Genomic DNA, 20,318 nt, shown 5'->3' with positions numbered 1-20,318 from the left:
AGGCACTACTGATTACAAAAGGTGAATTACAGATACACTGCTAACCCCATGAAATGCATGGGGTGGCCCTCCATGCTCTGGGAAAAAAAAATCATCAAAACCTGGCTGTGAAGTGCCTGCTTGCGAAGTCCTGTGTGGCAGGGGCTTCCAAATTGGCTTCCTTTGGTCTCTGATGGAATAATCAGATATTTTCTGTAGGGAAAAACTGTGCTTGGGGTGAACAGAATATGATAAGCTCTGTGCCCACAAGCCTGAAAGTTCTTCATTAACAGAATGTTTTTGCATATCTGATAAAAACGAAAGCATTACCTAATCAGTTTTCCAAGACATAACTTGCTTTGAAAGTTACAAATATTCCACAAAGCACAGTATGGGAAGCGATCTAGAATTACATACTAATTATTTGGCGGTGAGATATTTGTGACTACCTATACCAAAAAGTAGATTGTTGGTATCAAATTGCTGAAAAAAACCACAAAGCCAAGCTATGACTTTTAAAATGTACAACCCAAAAGACTGTTTGCTGATGAAGACTATGAAAGTGCTTTAAACAGACTGTGAAAAATCTGGTTAAAAGATAAGAAATATTGAAGTGCAGGCATTTTTTTTTTGTCCATGATTGATATGCTTCATGAACTGTCCAATGGAACTTTTCTCTCTTGCCCTCAGGATGATTGGGGCAGTGACGAAACAACAGAATATTTGAGGTAGTGGTTGTTTCACTCCATCTCTAGTAATCAGAATAACAGAAGTCTAATGTCTAATCAGTATGCCCAGATGCTAATACAGCCCTTTCCCTGGTAAGCACTCAAAATGTTTGTTGAACTGAATTTATTGTTGAAACTTAAGTGATTCTCCCTTCCCCCATTTTAAAGTAAGTAGTTATAGCACATGCTCACATCTTATTGCTGTGTTTGTAAAAGGATTCTGTTCGCTTGAGTTTTTGTCTGAAATATTGCACTTATTTATTTCAGTGCATCTTCTCAGAAGATGTATTCAAGAGAGAGCTACAGCAATACATACTCTCTAGTTGAATGTGAGGCCGTAATTTAAATAGAAGTGTTGGGCTGACATCCGAGCTTTCGAGTGAATGTAGAAGCTCTGAGGAAGGAGGGGGACAATTTATTCTTATTTACATGTTATACTGCAGCTCTCAGTTCCCTTCCTTACTTGAACATAACACACATTACTCAGAGGTGGGTCTGGAATGAGTTCTGTACAGAAGAGGAAGTTGGGGCTGTGTGATGCTGGAATGAAATCGTCAGTTGTCTGTTGCAAACGGCATTTTATTAGGGAAAAGGACATGATTACTGCATTCTCATTGCCCAATTAATTTTCTTAGAGAAAAACTTACGTCCCATCTCCCTTTTTTTTCCCTTCTATGATAGTAAGGAATTTAGCAGACTTGGGATCTTTTGGACTACGGCCATTCATTAGCTTGATGTTACAGCTAATCGCAATTATTGTTTACAGGGAACTTAGTTAATGAAATTAGGTGTCATTAGTAGTAGATCTGTTAAAATGTGCTGAATCACTGGGAAAGAAGAATGAGAGTGTTTTGAGTGGTGATTTTTTTTGGAATGCAACTAAAATCCTTTGTGTTCATTTTTCTCTTCTTATCGTATCTGATTACCACCAACAGTGGCTTAACATAACATACATTTATTATCTTAGGTCTGTGTGTAGGAAGTGTCATGAGGCTTGTTGCATGTATCCACAAACTTCTGTTTCTTCTTCGAGGCTCTGCGGGAGGTCATTTCATTCTGCTTTTTCCATAGCCCCTTCGTCTATCCTAAACTTCAGCATAATAGCAAGACGGTTCTCCTCTAATTCAAGAATTAGGTTGGGCCCACCTGAGTAACCCAAGATGTACTCCCCAACTCAAAGTCCTCCACCTTCCACCTTTTATAATAAAAAGTAACAAGCACAAGCTCCACAAGCTATGATAAGGACATCGTCAAGTTGGTAGTCCAACCTGTCGTGCCTCGTAGGCCCATCTCCAAGAGGATTTGAGATAAATTCCAAGTGATTTTCTTGATGTAAAACATGTCTCACACATAGGTTGCATGATTTAAAGGGCCCCTCCATGCATTAGCAGTGACTGTTTCCGGACTGTTACAGTAATCCAGATGTGACATCTTCGGATAATTTTTTTTCCTGTTCATACTGCAGACATTAAACTCCCAAAGATGTTAAGTGGAACCTTTTCCAGGAATAATGATAACTGGAAATTGGGAGAAACATCACCCTGCTCAACTACTAGCCATCAATCCCGCTTCGTCATCCCATAGCTTGTGTGCTTGACTCACAGAAACTTAGCTCTGTCACTTCTGCCTGCCCTGCAGCACTGATCTCAGCAAGCAATTACCAGTGTCAGCAAGCATCTGCCTATGGACCGCTGTGTGATGAGCTGCTTCTGTTTGGGAAAAGGAATCATTTGAATCCCATCCATGTGTGCATTGGAGATACATGGGTCTCTTTCGGTTTTTCATCCATTTATTCATTCATTCAAGAGGTAAATAAGGCTCCCATTTGCTAGTTCGCTTACCAGATGCCCACAACAGCGGGGGCTGAGCTGAGAGATTCAGTCCAGATCTCCCAAAAGGATAGCAGGGATCCCATTCCTTACAACATCACGACTGCCTTCCCTGAGTATGTATTCCCAAGAAGCATGATTCAGGAACCAGGCTTGGTTATCAGATTTAGGCATGCTGATCTTGGATGCATACATCCTGTAAGTATCTTCATTATCAGGCTAGCTACCCACCCTACTTTTTGAGCAGAAAAAAATCGGGCTATCTGTGAAAGATGTTGTATGGTCACAATAAGATGTTTCTCCCCTTTCAAAAAAGATATAGGTCGATGGATAAAGGGATAGATAAATGCATTTTCTTTTTCCTTTCTTCTTTGCTGAAAATTCAAGGGTCCCTTTTAGGGGTCAAAAGAGATGAGTCTGAAAGAGGTGGCATATTCTTATCTTTTCAGTTAAGTTCTTAAATGTGTTTCTACTTTGACCTTCACTCCCTTCCTCCTAAGAAATGCCGTTCTTCCATTGTGGATAGTCAGGGAGAAATGAAGCAGCTTATTGGTAGGGAGAGTGTGAGGAAGCAGCCAGCTGCAGCAACCATGTTTGGCGCTAGAATGATAGTATTAGATTTCTTTATCCCTAAAGGACTTTAGCTCTGTAATCACTGCATCTGTCATTAAATACACATGAGGTGATGTGTTCCGTAATTATAACTCTATTGGCATGCTATTTAAAAATTAAGGCCTTTATTAGTCAGTGTTTAAAAACAATGCTTCCATGCCCCTCCCTGGATAAAGCACAGATCAGGCTTCATGAGCAAAAAAAGAAAAGCTTTAGAAAGCAATCCTTTATATAAAATGATGCTGAAATCTACAGCTCTTCTTACATTCAGAATAAAATCCACACGCCCTGCTTGATTTGGCCACTAACTCCTCATCTGATGTCACTGTCAGTCTTACTCATCTGTGGTCACATAGAGCTTTCTTCTGTTTCTGAAATGTACTGAACTCCGTGGTCTCCTTTCTCTGGCTGTTTCTCATTCTCTCACCACAGCCACCAATCGGTGTCTTTTCTAGTCCCAACACATCCCCACAGCCTGTCATCACTCATTCAGGAGAAGCCAGAGTCCTCCCAGTGCCCTGACCTTGAAGGCTCTGGGAAGCTGAACTCACTCACTTTTCTTACTTCTTCTTTCCCTTGGCTTGGGTTACTCCCCTTGGATTCTGTATGTGTCAAAGGTGCTGCATACTCCCCCACCTCTGCCTTTGCATTTCTGACCTAGGATCTTCTTAGGTGCTTGCAAGCTCCCCCCATTACTTCCTACACTACAGCTATTCTTTCAGGATCTGCAACAAGCACGTCCTAGGTGCTCAGTAAGTACCTGTTGAATAAATGAACACAGCCAAGCATTATTAATCATGGATCCCTTGACTGTTGATAACAGTTCTGTTCAAGGCATTACCTGCTCCTTTTAAATCTTTGCCATGTTTACTTCCTGTGTGTCTTTTTCAAGCATCACCTCTCTAGTTACCTCACCTGGTCCAGCTACAGAAAACAGAACACACTTCACCCTTGCCTCTCGTCCCTGTTTAAATTTTACCTCCATGGTGCTCACCACATTGTGAGACCCTGTACTATGCTCTTAGTTAACCTTGGTGGAGACTGCCTGCTTCAGAAGAAACGTGGTAATCTGGTAAATCAGTGTCCTTTCCTGTTCTAGAACCAGCACTTAGTAGGTACTCTGTCAGTATCCACTTGCGAATGAAGGAATGAATAAATGATTCAATGAAAGCAAGCTTTACTGTTCAAGGTGCTCTCTATGACAACACTATTTACAATACTTGCCGTGTTCTATAACATTGACAGCTTATTTCCTTCATAGCACTTATCCTGTGTGCTTGATGGTTTTCTGTCTGTGACAGAAAAAGTTAGCCGCTGGGAGCAAGGACCATGACTAAGTACTTCATTGCTGTGTCTGCTGCATTTAGTGCAACACTGCCACATTGTTGGGGCTCAGTAAATACTTGATGAATGTGGAAATCCTAAGCAAAACACATCTTTGTTCACCAGAATTGGATCTACACCTCACCAGGCAAGAACATGAATATAACGTAAGAAGTGTATCGAGACAGTCTCTTAACGCTCATATTCAGTCTCATGGAGATACAAAATAGGGATTCTACCATCCTTCCCACTCTCTGTGCAGGAGGCAGGACCTGCTTGATCAGCACTGAATTCCTTGAATACTCTGTCATTTACCAAGAATTGTTTCTCCACCTCCCAGCTCTTTGCTTGCACTCATTTCCAAAGCTTTATCCAACTCGCTGTACCTCACACCAGTACGGTAACAGCATGTGTTAAGACAAACAGTGAGCTTTCTATGGAGCGTGCCTATTTAACTCCAGTGTGATTTCCCTTCCTTTGCAGCTGCTGCCTTAGAAATCACTATGGCAAGATGCGCTGAGAACAACACATTAGTTTTTCCACTTACTTACTATGTGATTTCTTAACCTTACCACACACCACAGTTCAGGCATTACCTAGGTGCGTGGGGAGGGTTGATGCACAAGACAAAGTTTCAGTCTACTGGGCTCCACGGAGACAATAGAATAGAAAGGAATTGAGTTAATCTAGCAAGACATTTTTGGTGTGTGATGAGAGTTATTAAAAAAATAAACCGAGAGTGATGGTATGGAGAGAGAGGAGTAAGATCAGGGAAAGGGAGGTAGCACTGACTGTGAACCTTGTCAGGGGAACCTTCTTGACTTTGTGTTTGAAATCTAAATATTAAGAAGAAAGCAGCCATCCAAAGGTTCTAAGAAGTGCTGTTCTGTTAAAGGACACAATCCCTGAGATGTTAGGAACCAGAGGGAATATTGCTGTGGCTGAGGCTGGCATGCTTGTGCCACCAGATGGATTAGTGACGTCAGCACGCACTGCGTCGTTTTGGGGAAGCCATGCAGAAACTCTCTTGCTGGAGTCCTCTTCCCGTGTTTCCGGTTGCCCAATAAATTCACATTTCCTTTTCCTCTTTCACATTTCAATTTTCCAAGTAGAAGGCTGTGTTTATCCCGCAGTAAATTAAAGGCCGTGAGCAGAGCTATGTTCAGATAGTTTGTTTTATTCATGCTAATTTACATTTATCGCCAATCATGATTTTAATTAAAGGCACAGAAAATTGATTCTTCCCAAAATTCAATACATTTTTTTATCTGAAACGTGGCTGAGTGTTTTCCCCAGATTAATGCAAGCATAGCTCCTCCAATAAGGCATAAAATGAATCATGCCATGTTAAAAGAGATATTTTGCTTTGGGTATCATTAAAAAATATGCTTTAAGAAAAATCCTTAAATAAATACATATATCCTTGTATACAAAATTTCTGTGAAAGTCTACGTGAATACAAAGGAGATCTGAATATTTTCTTTGGAAGTTGTCAAATAAGGAATCTCTTCCTTGTTTGTTCTCCCTACAAATACTTAGTGAATATTGCTGACTACAGACCGTGTCTCCTGCTAGATGCTTACTTAATTAGTCACCAAATTCTGTGTATTTTACAGGCTAACCTCCTCTAATGTATGTTTACTCATTTTCATTTCCACAAATACCATGAGCTCTCAGTTGCCCACCTTTTTTTCACTTCAGTTTCTGATACAGCTTCCCCACTGGACCTTCTGGAATGCAAATCAGACATTTTGTACCCTACTAGACAACCTTCGCTTGGCTTCCCAGTGCACTGAGTGGTCTAGGGCTGTTCTTTGCTTTCACCCTGTACTTACCTTTGTCGATGCATCCCTTACCGGCTGCCTACCAGCCATAGGTCATCTCACACGAAATCTATGTTTTTTCACAGAAACCTTGCTTTCATTTCCTCATGCTGTTTGCCCTGCAGTTCTCTTCCTCTAGCCCACTTTATCCCATCCACCTTTCCCAAACTCATTTCAGCTCATCCAAGCCCAATTTAATCATCTCGCACGAGCTGCATCCCATGAGAAGCTCATCTCCATGTCTATACACATACCTAGCTACCTCTGGTTGTGTCAAAATGCTGACTCTTCGTTGTCCTTCCCCTCCCTGTTCGCTTCCTAATTCACCAGCTCCTCCGTACTCTCTTTCCTCATCCTCTTCCCTTCCTTTAAAACTGATGTGACTTTCATTCCAAGGCTTGCTCATGAGCATGAATTCCTACCACAGTCCTAAACCCTCCCAGCTCTCAATTTTAACCTGTAGAATTGATTGCTGTGAATGTCTATTGTTAGTAATTAATTGAAGGAATAAGTCTTCATGATAGGTTAATAAATAAGTTTTATGGAAGAAATCCCAGCAGTGCAAATGCAAAACTGGTGTGTTTTAAATTTTAAATGGTTTCTAAAAAGAAGCCTCCAACTCGACCCACAATACAACTTGCAGAATCAGTAATGAATCCATTAATTTCTTGCTGCTGCTTCTTCCATATCTTGTCTTGGATCCAGTAGGCAGCTGCTGATTCTCACTTAAATCAAGGACTACTTCATATATTGGCAACTGCTCAGCTGGGATGGAGCAACAGAGAAGCTCTCAAATCTTATGGTGTAAATTTGTGTTTGTTTATAGCCACTCAGATCTGCTTTTCGATGTCATCGGCCAAGTTTAGCTTCATTTAATATTTGGGTGTCCATGCTTTGTGCAAAGAATCATCCTGGATATTGTAGGTCATGTCTTTCTGTAAATCTTCACAAATCTGGGCAGCAGTTACCATAGCAGCATTATTTGAATGACGGCCCTGAGACACAAAGTTTTACCATTTATCCATGGCCACATAACTAGCAAGAATTCTAAGTCCAAGACAAACTTTGCTACCGGATGAATCCCAGCTGCCCCTCTCCCATTACCTTTTCATTACAGTTTCACACTGCAAAGTTTCTGTCTGATCTTGAGCATGTCGCATAGCTTATCCAGGCAGCTTGTCCAGGTGTGACTTCTAGGTGGTGCCAACATTCTGTCTCCAAGTAACAAACAATCCGACACCTGGATTACTTGAAAAAATGCAGTTCCGGTTCTTAAAATGCATTTCCTCTTTCCTCTCCTACCCCTTGTTGTTGGCAAATTTGTGTAAGATAGCGGAAGAAGATGAACTCTGACCTCTATCCCTTATTTTGTCAAGGACCCTCAGTCTCACGTGCACGTAACGTTGGCCAGTAGAGTAGCCAAGGAAGTATGCACTTCATTCAGTGTTTGACACACAGTCCTAGAAACCTGGAAATTTATTGATCTGTACCAGTGTCACCAAATTACATTAAAAAAAAAAAAAACTGAGCCTCACATCAGTTCCTAGAGATGGTGTCACTGGAATCACAAAGGTTCCTGGGAGTTTTGGGTGTCTAGCACTGAAGAAAAAAAGCAAATCAGAACACATACATGTATTATAGCTGGCCATAAAGTACTGTCAGGCATTTGTCAGGACACATTTATGTTCACATATGGGCATACTTGTCAAGAAGGCCAATACTAGCCATGTCAAAAAAAGTCTACATGCAGTGCCATGTTTCCAGTGAGAACTCAATTTTTGTTTTATTTCCTTGATTCCTTTTCCTTCGTGCTCTGGGTGCAGGCTGAACCATGGCAATAGCAACAAAAACATGTTCACACGCTGGTCATTTAACTTATAGGTTCAGATCCTGGTTAAGAGGTCCACATCCTAGGCTCAGATCCACAGCTCAGTACCGCCAGCTCTTTCTTCAAGCTTCCTGCCAACTGGGTCCCCAGGAGGCAGCAGCTAAGGATCCAAGCTTTAGCCCCAGCCTCAGCCATTGCAGCCATTTTAAAGAGAATCCTCTCTCTCTGTCTCTCTGTCTCTCTCTTTTTCAATCTCTGCTTTTCTTCTTTTCTTCCTTCTTAACTTACAGAACAAATCACTGCACTGTTCATATATAATGGGAGCAAGCCTCCCAGTATTACTAAAAGGAAATGCCCATTGCCCTTACATCTCCACTTTCCCTCCTGGCCCAGATGTTACCCTTGAAGCTCACTGAACACTTCAACTCTGGTTTCACTTATTTCTAAAATATAAGGAGCTATTATTATTAAGTTTTTATCAGAGAGCTGAAGTTTAGTTTTTGCATGTGAATAGGCCACTCTTCTCCTTCCTGGATTAGTAACTGCTTTCTAAAGCTCTTGTGTTCTATTAAAATAACAATATCAAATTATGTAAATGTGCTAATTGCTTTATTGAAATTAATACCCTTATTTAGCAAGTTAAACCTTGCAAAATGGCCATTTTTATTAAAAATTATGGAAGTATGCTGGCTGTTTAAAGGCTAATGTAATTGGGTGAACTTAGCAACTGGGAAATGTCAATTAATGGGAGATTGTTAAATAATATTGTTCAAACAATCAATTTTCTCTTGTAGTTTGGGAAATGGTCTTGGTAAAGTAATAATGACTGCCTGAGGCTAAGGGAAAGTTTTTCAGTATTTGTCTTGCTCCTATTTTTGGACTAGTTGGGCCTATTGAGTTTTTGAGGGTTTTTTTATTTGTTTGTTTGTTTGTTTTTTCTTGAGGGGTTTTGGAGTAGGGGGTGGGGCAGAGATCTGTGGTTAGCTTTTCAGAATGAGATTTTTTTATGTAACAGAAATTTCAATTTGGTAGTTTGTAGGAACTGATACTTGGGTTGTTTCTCCCCTGTAAAGGACATTTTCTACCTAACATTTTAATGGCCACACGGCCACCATACTATGAGTGCTTGTTAAAATATTTGGAGGCATTTAATTCCTTTCTTGAGATAGTTTCCTTTTGTTGTTGTTGTTGTGTCTGGCAATGAATTTTGAGGTAACAAAGGTATCTGTCTAGTCCTGATGAAGTTGTTGTATTCCCTGTGGAAAGTATTGAATATGCTACTTAAGGGTCTTAATATTTTCGCCTCTCTTTCATTGGAAATATGGTACGCCAAGAAGCCACCTTAAAGAATACCTATCTTCGGCTGAATAGCTTTCAATTGGAACTGCAGGTAACTCTATTCTTGCAGTGGCAATGTTCTCTCATTGCTCATACGACAGAAACCTATTTATGAAAATATCTTGTGGTTTCCAAATAGTTGTAGGGAAGGGAATTTTTGGTCACTTATGCAATTTGCAGAATTGAGGTCAACTGAGGATGTTGGGATAGCTCTGACTGAGGTTGTGAAGACAAAGGTATGAGCAATACTCTAGATCTCTGAGCTCATTTCCTATCTCATATTGTTTGTGAGTCACTGGCTTTGAAAACCAGAAGGCAGCCGTGTATTTCAGAATTTCTCCATAAACACCTGCTCTTGGTGTCATCCAAAATTTGAAAATAATTACTGTAGGTGGTAGATCATGTACGATTTCTAGGGCTCTTGTGATGACTAGATGATAACGTGCTCCTTTGTTGTATTATGTGACACAGCTCTCCTCACCCACCCTCCTACACTACTCCCCCATCATCCTAGAACCAAACCATTGGAGGCTTTAATCTGTTTTAATTGTCTTTGTTCACATTGGTGGTGTTTGAGGTTCGTTTCATGGACTTATTATGACTAACACTGAAAGCATTGATTGTGTTAATCCATTTGTTTGTGAATAAAAGCTAACATTTTATTGCTAGAACTAAAAATTAGTGTCATACATTCCAATGTCATAACAGGCTGTACTAAGCTTTTCCCCAGAGGAATTTGCCAAACTAACTCTTATATGGATTCTTTGCTCTACTAAATTTATACAATATGAACTGCAGAATAATAAGCATGGCTATGGCCTTAGATTTCTGAGAACTTCAATACAAGGCTTCTCAGGGTAAGATTCCCTGCTGATTTATGGGACACTTCATGTACTGTGGAAATATGGCCTGGTAGCCATCTAGTTTCACTCTGATTTCTGAATGGATGCAAAGATTCTTTTGATTGCAACAGATCTGTGGTTTCTGTGAACAACGGTGCCACTGATTATTTCACCCTTGGAAGATGCAAAAAAAAAAAAAAAGCTTTCACTTACGGTCTAAAAACAGCAGATTAAAAATCCACTGCTAGGACTTCCTTTTTTTCCAGTTCTAAGGAGCAGAGTTCAATTTTCAGCTGTATCAACAGAGTTCTGAGTGAGATGGAAGATACTCGCCTTTGCTGCGAAGGGAGTTTCATGCATCGCATGGAGCTGAAATTTGCTGGCACCTGCTGAGTGAGATTTTTCTGGTCTGTGCTTTGAGAACATCTTTTATCAAGTGCATGAGCATTTATCCAGCTTTTTGCGATCCAAACCAGGTCATTCTTTGATTTTTTTTTTTTAATCTCACTCTGAATGTACAAATGGTTGAACCAGGTCAGAATATGGTAAAGGTCCCCTAGACTTTAACAAGTTATCCTGTTGGTAGTTGGGTGTTGTTGATAACACAAACTTTTTTTTTTAATTTAAGCTATTTATTACTTAAAAGTCTACTACCTTGTTGCTGCCTCCTTAGGATGTGTTGTGTGTAATTCAACCTCTCTTCATGGACTCTAGCTAGTGGCTAAAGCAACAGTCTCAGAGCTTCTTTGAGATATGTCAGACTCTTTACTTACCTCCTAAATGGTCCCAGACTACCATGTTTGTTAAGTTTTTCATCTAAAATGCTCCCTGGCTTCTCTATGTGTTGCTTTTCATCTGAAATAGCAATGTCTTTTCATTGGTTGCTTTCATGCTATTACTTCTCACATTACCAGGCAAATAATAAGAGCTGATTTAGTATTTCTCAAATGATTAAATGACTGTCGCTTTTCACACCTATTGTAGCATATCTGGTTATCATAGTTATTTTTCCATTTGCCTTTTCAACTTGTTCTTGTTTTGGGAGTCAGATAGCTGTATGTGATAATGTTATTGGTAAATCATTATTAGCCAGTGTATGAAGGAGAACCTTTATTCTGTTGAGTGAAAGAAAATGTCAATTTTTGTGACACTGGTTTTGTGGCATCTCTTTTGAATGATAAGAGGTCACTTGTTTGTAGATGTATTTTATTTATTTGAAAAGCAGAATTGGAGAAAGAAGTCTCCCTTCTTTTGGTTCACTCCCCAAATAGGCACATTGGCTGGGACTGGACCAGGCTGAAGCCAGAAGCCAGAAAAATCGTCTAGGTCTCCTATGTGGATGCAGAGACATAGGCAACTAAGCCATCCACTACTTTGCCAGCCAAGCACATCAGCAGGGTAGATTGGAAGTGGAGAAGCCAGGACTGAAATCTTGTGCTCATATGTGATACCAGTGCTGCAGGCAATGACTTAACCTGCTATGTCACTGCAGTGGCACCAAAAGGTCAGTTATAACTTGTTTCTTGGGTCAGCATTGTGGTATAGGAAGATAAAGCTGCAGCCTGAGACACTGGCATGCCAAATGGGTGCTGAATTGTGTCCCAGATGCTCTCTTCCTGATATGGCACACCTAGAAATCTACCAATGGCTTAGAAAAGGCCATTGAGCATAGCTTAAGTGGCCTCCTGCCAGCCACATGGGAGACTGGGATGAAGCTCCTGGCCCCTGGTTGCCATGTAATTTAGTGTTCACTCTTATGGCCATCTGAGGCATGAACCGGCAAATGGAAGCTTTCCCTCTTTCTCTGTAAGTCTAACTTTCAAATGTGTAAATATGTGAATCTTTAAAAAAATAAAATGTGTTTCATGGTTTGAGATTAATCTCTGAGCCCACAAAATTGTAGGACAGTTGAATTCTAAATAGGTGAGATATTTTTGAATTTAGTTTCCCTTCAGATGGTCATTACCAATACCTAGGAGTGCTGCCAGAAGCAGGCTATATAAAAATCACTAAGCCATTACTGTGTTTGTGCATATTTTAATTAGATTTCTTTTAGAATTTTTTTTAAGCTGTCCAGGGAGAAATGTGTCCCCTGTGAGTGCAGTGTCCATTATGTAAAACTTAAGTGCATCTGAGGGTTTGGAATGTGTAAAATTTACACTTAGGACCTTGTTTAGTCAATGTGATGGGATTTAACATCAATTAGGGGTGGGAGTGCAGAGAACTGGATCCATTATTGTTTTTAAGACAATTTCAAGGTGGATAAGAAAATATTTGCCTTCTCACTGCCAAATGGTTGACGGTTTGCTTTTGTGAATTTCAGTCAAGCTTTTAGAGTTGTTGGTCACAGTCACTTCTGCCACCTTCTTATTGTATCCTGGCTGGAAGTGTTGGGAGGACAAGTACATTTCTCATTAGTGACATGTAGTGACACTTCACTTTATTGTGCACGGACGATTTTGTGACAGAGATAGATGACATGGTTCGAGTTTCCAAGAAAATGTTATTCCATCATTGAATGGGGAAGCTCTGAACCAATCTTTCCGATTTACAAACAGCCTGTAGATGTGCCACATGTGACAAACTGATACTGAAGTGTGGAGCCTTGAAATTGAAGATGTTTCCTCATTCATTTGAGAATGTATAAGGCTACAGGTAACTGAACACATTAACAATGCCATGTTTTCACTTTTCATTAAGGAGGGACCTGTATACTACATGCTCGATCAAGAAAACTCTACATTAGTTTGAGTTTTTTGACACAGAATGCTTATTTTCCTATCAGGAGGACATTTTTTCCTCAATAGAAAGGATAAAGCAGCTTCCTACATCTTCACTCACCCCCAGCCGCATCTTGTCAATTGGACTGTTTTAATTGACTTACTGGTGTCACAGAGAAATGCTTACTCCCGTGGCATGGTGGACATATGTAGATGACCCATACCTTCTCACGTCCATTTTCTTTCTGGGGGTTCAGAAGAGAAACCACGATTTTGGCTAAGTCTGTTGATTCTGTCCTTTAGCTGTATGGTCATTCCGCATAAGGTGATTTGAAAACGTGTCAACAGAGCAGCTCAGAGTATGAGCTGATACGACATAAGCATGTGAGAAAAGAAACAGGTGTTTAGTTTGGCAGTGGAGAGGCCAATCCAGATGTCCTCTTCCCACACACAAGGTCCTGGTTTTCACAACTGTCTCCAGCTCCTCCTACTCCAGCTTTCTCTTAATACACACTTCGAGACAAAACTGGTAACTCAAGCGAATGGGTCCTTGCAGGTGGAAGTGAATTCAGGGGAGACCTGGGTTGAGGTTCCAGTTCCTGGCTTTGGCAGGCTCAGCCTCAACCACTGTGGGAATTTGGAAAGTGATCCAGCAGATTAGAATGTTTACTGCTGGTCTCACTCTTGTTCTGCCTCCCAAATGTGTGTGTGTGTGTGTGTGTGTACAGAAACTAGTGTAAGAAGTTTTGGGTTGCTAAAATACACACACACACACACACATAGACACACACATATAGCCCAATGTAGAACCTTATAAAAGGGACAGGGTTAAAAAAATCCCAGAGACATGTAAATACAGAACTGAATCTTCACTAAGCCATACTTGATGCCTGCTTTATTTCTAGATTGTCTATTTCAATGCCAAAACATCTTATTATTCAGTCCCATTGAGTTGAGTTTTCCAGTGGTTGAAATGAGGAGATACTGAGTGGTAAAACCACTCTGTCCTCCATGTTTGAGCACCTGTTGTGATTATAAAACTTCGGGCCGTCCAATCATAGTGTGAAAGCAACACGTTGTATGTGGCCAGTTCTGATAGGATTGCCAGTCAAGACAGTGTTGAGGGACATTTAACAGCAGGTTCTGCAGGCATGCATGGGGCTAGTTTGAGGCTTTGGATGATTTAATTTGTATAGTGTAAATATCCTCATCAAGGACAATTTCAGGCTGTGAATAAGGACATTAAATGTGATATTGGGAAAAAATATTAACAGTTGAATTCCATGATCCCTTTAGTGTCAGCACCAGCATTCTCCTTTCTTTATGCCAAAACTGCTGTTTTGTATACAAGAAAACTGATCTAAAGGATTTTAAGAGACTCTCCTGAGATTACACAGAGGTAAGGTTTCATCCTCAAGACTCATCCCTGCCCTCCTGAAGTCCAGATGCTAATAAGCCACTAATTTTATTAGCACTAATTTACATTGAAGCTGCTAACACAAGAATATCTGTTTTTGTTTTTTTTAACAGAAGGGCCTATGATTATTTGCTCAAAATCAGAAAATTTTCCAAACGTCATTTTCAACTCTGTTGCTTCATTGATCACCAAGAATCCCAAAAGATTTTAAAGGAGATAGCTCCTTCGTCTTCCATGTATGTGCCACTCAAACGGATGCATTACCTCTAACAACCCTGCGTTAGAGGAAATACCTTTGTTAACATGTTGTGTATGAGCAGACTGAGAGTCACAGACATTGCCAGGGTCACAGCTGTTAGGAGCAGAGTGAGAACTTGATCCCAGGTATGCTAGACGTTGAAGAACACTTCGTCTCACACTAGGTGTACTATTCTGACCAGGTCTATTTCTCCAATGTGCTCGTGGGCTCTGGGGATTTTCTATAATTTAGGAAACTCTTGTGGGGAATGGATTGCCTTGCCGAGTCAGGATGCAGGTGGAAGTGGATCTTTGGTGAGCAGGTAGGTGATAGCACTGATATCCCTTTGGGGACCTGGTTAGGTTTCTCTCCTGCTGCCGAATCCCTCACCACATCTTTTCCATTTAGTAAAGCTAACCCATGAGGACTCACACGAGAGGGCTTATATCTTGTCTTGGAGTGCCTTTTAAAAAATAGTGTGAGAGCTATTCTTGCACTACCAGAAACATTTCTAAGCAAGCAATAGTTAAAATCTAAAAGTCAAGCAAAAGACTTATACATTTTAAATAATTCTCAAAAAAACCAGATAATAGCAACATGCCTGATTAAAGAAGGTACTACTCTATTTCTTTCTCTCTCTCTTTTTTTTTTTTTGCCCCCAAGAAATTCCACTTGTGTCTGATCCCCATAGCTTTGTCAGTATGTACTATCTGCTTTATTTGGAATGATTCTGCAACTTTAAATGCTGCAGTCTGAATTACTGAAGTGGGATGAATAGCAAAAGCTATACTGCACTGTTAAGAATGTGAGGGCAGTTAAACACTGAACTTGACCCACAGCTCTCTTTTATAAGAGGAGAAGATCCTGCCCAGCAGAGGTGATTGCAAACATTCATTTTTTGTCCATGTTTCCTTTTCTCTGGCTCTCTCGCCTTTCCTCCACGTGACCATAGGAACTTTCTGCCCACAGTCAGTGGTTTTGTAGTGCAACACAACGAAACTGCGTACTTTGAGCAGACACTTAGAGCAACATGTAAAACACTGCTTGGGATCCCTGCATCCTGTATTAAAAAGAATAAGTTCAAGTTCTGTCTCTGCTTCCAGTTCCAGCTTCCTTTGAGTACACTCTGGGGGTCAGCAGGCAATGGCTTGCGTCCTGTCCTCCTCACCCACTTGGCTCCTGGCTTTAGTCAGTTCTAACCCCAGTAATTGTGGGCAACTGGAAAGCGATCCTGTGGATGGAAGGTGTCTATCCCTGACCCTTTCGCTCTGCCTTTCCAGTGACTAATTGATTGCACTTTTAAAAACTGAAAATAAAGTCATGACTTTGGGTTAAGATATTTACAGTCTCAGTATAGGATGTTGTGTGCACTGAGAAAGCAATGCAAAGCCATCAAGGAACTAAAAGCCACTCTAATAAATGTGTGGGATCAGCAGGAAGAACCGAAGACCTCAACAGGACAGAAACCCCACAGGTCCGGGAGGGAGACAACTGGAGAGGCAAGAATCACCAAAAAGCATTCTGCCAGGTGAGGGTGCCCCAGTAGGGAATTGTTTGCTATTTGAAGACTTAGGGGCTGCAAGAGATGCCCAGAGGAGGCCCTTGTCAAAGCACTAAATCAGCCCTCTATGCTGTTCTAATGTGAGAGCCTGCCAGGTTGTGGGGGCAGAGAGTTGGGGGGCAGTGAAGCTGGTTGGTTTAAACCTGGTCTAGACCTGTATGCACATAAGCACAGATCTCCCCACTGAATGGTAGCAAAAATGAAGCAGAATTTATGAGATTTGCCCAAGGCTGTAGGAGCAGTCCGTGTCACACCTGGGATTGGGATTCAGATCTTTGTGCCTTCCAGGAAGACAACTCCTGTCGCTCTCGATCATGTCCTATTTTTAAGTTCATTAGTTAACCTCTGGATACTTAGTCAGTTTCAAGAGCCAGAATGTCAAAGAGTTGCAAATGGATAAGCCTTAAGTGTTCATCAGCTTATAGCTGAGCTCGTCTTCAGAGCCCAGGTGAAGGTTCTGGGATTGACAGAGAGGAGACCTGCTCATCCACAAGTTACCCGGGGAGGTGGGCAGCTTCTCTGATCTGAACATGCCTAGCTGTCACAGAACGCCGGTGGCTATGGAGCGGTGCCTGCTCGAAAGAGCCGCTGCCCTAGCCAGGGAGCCCAAAATCTGTCTTCTGGCAGAAGCTTAACTGTTTGGCTGCTGCTTTGGAAGGTCCATGCTGGTACCTCCCGGGAAGAGAGAACCCAGCTGGGAAGCTGCCAGTTGCAGACAATCTTCTCCTTCATTTCAACTCAACAAGGATTTAATGTGCTCCTACTGAGGGTCCAGTCCTGCGGGGGATGCATCCCTCTGGGGGTCTGCAGTCCTGCTGGGGAGTCCAGACACAGAAGCATGAGGCAGCCAGATGATACATCCAGGGCTCTACCTAATTAAGAGCTCCACCGTCAGGCCTGCAGGAATCTGGGAATTGTTCATGTAGCCCTAGCTCTGTGAAAGGGCTGCTAGCAGCATGTACTGAAGGCTCAATCAGATTTTCACTGCCCTGTTGGCATTCTTTATAAGCTTTTAGGACATAAGCAAAAATAAAATTAAGTAAAATAAAATAAGGCAAAATATGACTGCTTCCTTCGGGAACCTCCTAAGACTGCCTGGAGGCTGTCTGTGCTATGCTAGAGTCTTCTAGGTGGTTCTATGGGGCACCAAACCAGTCCTCGTCGCTTCTGAGGTCAAGAAGAAGGCAACATCAGCCTCGCCATTATAAATTCCTGGCTCCCACAGACCTCCTTTCTTGCCCTGATATTTGTCCTGTTTTTTTTTTTCTTGGGTTTTGTTGTGGTGGTTGTTGTTGTTGTTTTTCCCCCATATGTACTGAGCACCCACAGGGTTCTTGGCACAGTGGCAAGTGCCTGGGCGGCAGTAGATTTGTAACTCAGAAGACAGGTTGCCATGCATGACTACTTTAAAGTCTGGCATCGCGGTAGCATGGTGGCAATGCTCAGCTGTGTAAAGTTCTAATGATGTATTTAATGACAACGTCACGCCAGGGGCTGTTGGAGCATGGAGGGATGTGTCGGGTGTGAGGCTACACTGCTGTAGACAGGCGTTTGTACCCTTTTTGATTGTCTCTCACCTCCTGGCAGAGGGACTGTTCCAGGTAGGTCATTGGCTTTTAGGAGACTCATGGCAAGCCTAATTAGGTAATTATTAGTAAAATAATTTGTTGGCTGTCTTCCCCTTTTGCAAGAGCATAAACCCCATGAAGGCACTTGACATCTGCAGTCTTTATCGCTGTAGCTCCAACGTCTTGAACAGATGTGGCCTGGAATAAGCGGCCCATTGCTATTTATTAGAAGGACAATATTAATTTCCTAGGGTAGCCACAACAAAATTCTAAAAATGGGCGGCTTAAACGCATGATATGTATTTCCTCAGGTGTTCCCACACGTGGTTTCTGCTGAGGCCTTTCTCCTGGGGGTGCAGGTGGTCGTCTTCTAGACCCTGTGTCCATTCGTGGTCTTTGCTCTGTGTGCTACATCGGTGCTGTTTCCCTGAGCTTTCATGCACGTTGGGAGTGAAGACCAGTGTTGTGCAAATGGGATCTTCACTGTCGGTTGACCAGAGCAATGTGTTCTTTCTTGTTACTGTGATAAATTCCCTAAGGTGGACAACCTTTACAAAGAAAAGAGGATTATGGAGCTTCATTCCCTTTCTTTTTCAGAGAAGAATGCCAGTCAAGATGGATTAGGTGCCTCATTTTAACTCAGTCAGCCATTCGAGCCCCTGTCTCCAAATGCAATCACATTCTAGTATCGTGGAATCTGGAATATCCTTGTGTACGTTTGGAAGTAGGAGAGCACAGCTAAGTCCATCCAGGGCGGAAAGCTGAAAATGAAGTGAAATATGTCACAGGAAACTGGTTTATATTAAGGTGGGAAAAAAATGAAAATGAAGGGCATAAATATTCTATTAAAATGAGCTAAAGTTATCCCTCCTGATACTATCAGTCTCTCTCATGTGATTGCTTCAGTGGCAAAGGACATGTGACTTTGCAGCCAGCAGTCCATGTGTGGTGCTGTAGGTACAGCTAGGTCTCTGAATTCAGGGCTATACCACTCCTATTTCTGTCTCTCAGTTCCTTATTCTGCACAATAAAGGAGTTGCCATTATGGTTCTGTGAAAAGCAGACTGGAATGGAAACATCCTTCTGGCTCTTCTATTTGACGAGGAGTGTTAACTTCAGTAATTCTCTTTCCACCAAGCCTCCTGAAAGAGAAAGCAGGGACTCAGGGACTGCCCCCTCTTTTCATTAGTGGCATTCCAGGTACGTGTAAGTCATTGTCTTGGGAAGGCATGTCCCTCCCCTCCGAAGTAATAAGCAACTCGCCACATAAAAGAAAAGCTAATAAATGCTACCAAATCCCATCTTGCTGAGTAGGAGCAATTCCTTGCTGTCCTTTGTTTGTCTTCTTTTATCTTCGTGGTGGCTGACTCTAGAGGATTGCTATGGTTTGGGTGTAGTTTGATTTTTCCCAAAGCTTCACATTTTGGAACTGTTGACCACAAGGTGACAGTGTAGGAAATGGGCGAGGCTTTAAGAGCTGAGACCTTGTGAGAATTGCTGGTTCGTGGTGGGGGAGCGGGTACTCTAGGAAAGGAATACTGGTTTCTTGGAGTGAGTTCTCCTGAGCATAACTTGAAGGCCTGAGCATGACCCTGACCCCAGCATCTCTCTTAGGCCTTGTGTTGAACGAGGCAGTTCCATACTGCCCCATACACTGTCACCATTAGCCTGCATTCAGAGACCAGTTCCACGAGGTGCCTTGATCCTGCATGTTTAATCTTCACACCTCAACTACATAAGCCACTTTTTTTGGTAAAGTTAGTCTACCTCAGATATTTCACTATAGTCACCTCAAAATAATATGGGTATACAACTATCAGGCAGTGATAAGGTCAGTGTTTCCACAAAAATAACAGTAGAACCTCAGTTCCTCTACCACTGTGCCCCAAAGCTCCTGAGACATAATGATCTAACACAATAAAGCACTACATCTGCCTTTTGTTGATATTTCCCATTCTTTCCTGTTTGAACTGCTTAGTTGAGCCATTATGTTGAGCAGTGAAATGACACAGCAATAACATGTGGGCTTTCCTCCCCACCTCCAGTGTCGTCCTCCAGCGATATGTAATAACTCGTTATTGGCAACGCTCTCCTCCCCTGGTTATCTCCTAGAAATAGTTGTTCCACTGTGCAAGAACTTCCTACAGATGCTACCAAAATAAAATCCCTAGAATAATTAGCAGATGCAGGGGTTTCTGAAATGTTTCATTAGTGAGTTGTGCTGGTGTTGAAGTCTGCCAGCTTGCTCACTGCACTCTGTAAGCAGGGTTTTAGCTGCTTTTGTTTGGATTTGCATATGTTCTTCCCATTTTCATTTACCGCCCCTCTGCCCAAGAAATCACCTCTGTGAATCAACAATGACTTTCCCAAATCTATATGTCTTTGCCTTTCCAGTTACTGCCTTCTCTTCATTTACCCAGTCACATCAGGTTATGGAAACATGAACGCGGAAATTTGCCCAAATAATTGCCATTTCAGAAACTCAGGGCCATTTGCATTTCAGCATAAGACA

General features: G+C 41.7%; 1 protein-coding gene across 5 annotated transcripts in view; it reads left to right on the top strand.

Annotated features, from left to right (window-relative positions):
- The window catches only part of TENM2 (teneurin transmembrane protein 2), an 884,000-nt gene that overhangs the window by 401,871 nt on the left and 461,811 nt on the right, over positions 1–20,318 (top strand). The window lies entirely within an intron of this gene.

Source organism: Ochotona curzoniae, unplaced genomic scaffold, assembly GCF_017591425.1.
Source record: "Ochotona curzoniae isolate NIBS_2020 unplaced genomic scaffold, NIBS_Ocur_1.0 contig_1, whole genome shotgun sequence".
Classification (NCBI taxonomy): Eukaryota; Metazoa; Chordata; class Mammalia; order Lagomorpha; family Ochotonidae; genus Ochotona; species Ochotona curzoniae.
Note: the sequence above shows the minus strand (reverse complement) of the source record. Positions and strands in the feature narration are given on the sequence as shown.